General features: G+C 37.4%; 1 long non-coding RNA gene across 1 annotated transcript; it reads right to left on the bottom strand.

Moving 5' to 3' along the window:
* LOC144708857 (uncharacterized) lies at positions 1–805 on the bottom strand. Its single transcript, XR_013582869.1, has 3 exons — positions 571–805; positions 406–451; positions 1–294 (listed from the first exon to the last, which is right to left on the bottom strand). It is a non-coding gene; the product is annotated as an uncharacterized LOC144708857 (long non-coding RNA).
* Positions 806–3507: the final 2702 nt, after the last annotated feature.

The raw sequence follows: 3507 nt of genomic DNA, 5'->3' as shown, positions 1-3507 counted from the left end.
AATACTTGCTGCGAGGGTTAAAACTGGCCCAAAAACCATCGCGGCTCAATGCCCATCACCGGCTCGAAAACTATGAAAGAATTGCGCCTTTCAAAAGGCCACACTGGTGAAGGAATTAGGCAGCCTTTGTTCTCAGCTTTTGATTCGATGGTCAATGTAGAAATTTCTTTTGATCCAAAAGTTTGGATCAAGAATTCAGAGTTTTTGTTCTTGGAAAATCAGCGAAAGAATTTCTTCTGGTTTTACTCTTCTCTGTAGCCCAGCCGGCGGAAATGCTGACGACTGTGCCACTTGCTGTGATAAAAAAAGAAACATACGGGAAAATTTGAAATTCAGTCATGATAATGATTCTTTCTGAACAGAAATCCAATGTTAATTCGACAGGAATTCGGGTTACAATCATACCCCTCCCAAGAGCGGACAGCACGACCTCGTTGTGCTGGTTCATGATCTTCAGCAAAATCAAACACCCGGATGAACACCTTACGTCGGTTTTCTTAAATCAAATTGGTAAATAGACTCATGAAATAAAAAAAAATCCAAAGAACTGTTAAGAAAAGATGATTATACATTGGCTAGATTAACGTAAAACCATACGGCCTTCTTGGTGCTAGAAACTTGAATTCTGTTGTTCAGAACGCCATTCATTATCGAGCGCGATTACAGATCGAGGGCAATCCTAGTCCACGACGACCACTTCCATCTCTTCACTCGTTTGGTGATAGAATCCAAAACCGTTCTCAACCGTTTTTTGATCTCTCTCTCTCTCTCTCTCTCTCTCTATTCTCTCTCACTATTTTGTCAGCCAATCAGAGTTCAGAAGCGCACATGTCTTCCTATTATAGTAGTATAGATATGTCTATTTGTTCTTTCTATTTCTTTCCCTTTCTTTCTCTCTCTCTCTCTCTCTCCCTCTCTCACATACTTCTTTCTCTCTCTCCTTCTCTCACATACTTCTTTCTCTCTCTCCTTCTCTCACATACTTATTTCTTAATCTATCCTGTCTTTATCTCTGTATTATTCATGGTGGGGGATTTCTTTAGCTACTAAGAGCAAGAGAGAACGACTTCTCTCTCTGTGCTTCTTTATATTCTATTTTTCCCCCTCTCTGTCTCTCTGGTTCTCTGTGTTTCTCACTCTTCCATTATCTATCTGTTATCTTACTTCTTGCCCTTTCTCTCTCTCTCTCATATACTTCTCTCTGTATCTATCCTGTCTTTATCTATTTATTATTCATGGTGGGCGATTTCTTTACCTACCAAAAGCAAGAGAGAGAGACTTCTCTGTCAGTGTTTCTTTAGAATCTATCCCTTTTTCCTCTCTCTCTCTCTCTCTATCTCTCATGCAGTGTTTGCCTGTCCCAATACCTGTACTGGATGCCGGTATCGGGACATATGCTGTATCGGATACTAGAAAGGAAATTTCCGGTATCCATTTTTTTCGATATCCAGATACCAGATATCGGTTGTTCTAGTGTCGATATCCGATACCGATATCCATCTTGATGTCATCATCCGCCTCCGTCTCAGAGGGAAGGATGACGACATCGGATGTCATGTGTGGATATCGGATTTCGATATCCACATCGAAAGGATACTTAAAAATATTATTAACTGATAAATGTTCAGAGATTAGAGTGGATTAACGTGGGCAAGAGAGTAATAGGAGAGCTTCCTGATTGATTACACATCTCGTTTAATATATACAGCCAAATATTTTCAATTTCTTCCATATAGGATAACATGATTCAGGTTTGGTGTTAAACTCTGAATCCCTTTATCCCATATGGAAGAAAATAGAACTTTTCATTTCTATTTATTGGACGATGTGATATTATGTTAAATAATGAACAAATATAAGGGCCTTTAAATATAACGAGTATAGATTAAAATATTATTTTATCATTTAATGTATAGTCGGACTCATTTTATATATACAGAGAAAAATTTCTAATTTCTTCCATGTTGGATAACGGGATTCTGAGTTTACATTAAACTTTGAATCCTGTTATCCCATATGGAAGAAAATAAAACTTTTGCACCCTATATATTAACTGAGATTGAAAATACATCAAAACCAAAGAATGTGATGAAAACGCTTATTTTTGACTGTGGATACCGGATTTCGATATCCGGATATCGGTTGGGAGAACCATACTCTCTTGTTTTCTATGCTTCTTGCTTTTCTTTGTTTTCTCTACTTCTTTCCCTTTCTTTCTCTCTCTCTCTCATATACTTCTCTCTCTATCTATCCTCTCTTTATCTCGGTATTTTTCATGGTGGGCGAGAAACCTGTCTGCCGTCTCTCTCTCTCTCTCTCTCACACACACACATACACACATTTCAGTGGATTATTTGATATGTATAGAGAAACCTTTATAATGAGAACAAGGGACTTAAGACTCATGAAGGTTTGGCGTAACGCATTATCTATGACGGTTTGGGCTGGGCTGGAGGTCCATTCACAAACATAAAGGAAACTAACAAAAAAACCAAAACAACTAATTAACCAAATAAAAATAAACACACACTCCATATATCAAATTTATGAAAGGAACTTAAAAAACAAATAAACCAATAGGAATTGAAACCTGCCCTGTTTCAAATATTAGAAATAGATTAAAATGACGAATAAACCAATAAGGGATCAAAGCATAGTCTATATTAGATAGCAAAAATAAAACGATCCAGTTGCCAAGATTGATTCACAAGAATCGTTACCAGCCAACAGGACAGCAGCCATTGACTTTCTATTAAAACTTTATGTAGATTATACTAGCGGGTTCGTACACAATCTTAATTTCATCCAATGGACTCTCTCTCTCTCTCCCTCCTTATTTTTTACTTATATTATTTTGTCTAGACTTCTATTCCTTGACTTTATCTCCGTTTGTCTCTCTCTCTGATTTAATTCCCTCTCTATATTTCTCTCTCTCTCTCTCTATTAATCATGATTAGAGAGAAACCAAGCCCACTGTTGGTTTCACCAAGAGATCTGTAGTAGTCTGCATCACCATAATCATCATCACCTCTCTCAGTATTTCTATGTACACATATCATTATAAGTTATTTATCTCACATGTAGAGAGTAGGGTTTTCCTAACAATGTTTGGGTCAATACCCATGATCTATCTTAGCAGTATCCTGTATCCAAATGTGGGAAAGGTAATGATGATAACAGGCACCAGTCCATATATCAATACTGTCACAAACACTGGGTATTAATATAGATATTGATCACCTCAGTACACTATGGCGATGCCAATAATAAATGGATATTGATAATAATATTGTTTTGAATATCGATACCATTAATGCTCAGAGCAGGGGGACATTGTTTCCAAGTGACAACACAATGAGGAAGGGAAAGGGGAGGGAGAGGGGATTTTATATCAATGTGGGGTTGAGGGGCAAGGGTCAAGTAGTACTGTAGCAACCCACATTCGTCTTGTCATCGTTCCATAAATAATATCCCTACTGGGTTTTGTTAGCAAGATTTTGATACAAA

This window comes from Wolffia australiana, chromosome 10, assembly GCF_029677425.1.
Source record: "Wolffia australiana isolate 7733 chromosome 10, ASM2967742v1".
Lineage (NCBI taxonomy): Eukaryota > Viridiplantae > Streptophyta > Magnoliopsida > Alismatales > Araceae > Wolffia > Wolffia australiana.
Note: the sequence above shows the minus strand (reverse complement) of the source record. Positions and strands in the feature narration are given on the sequence as shown.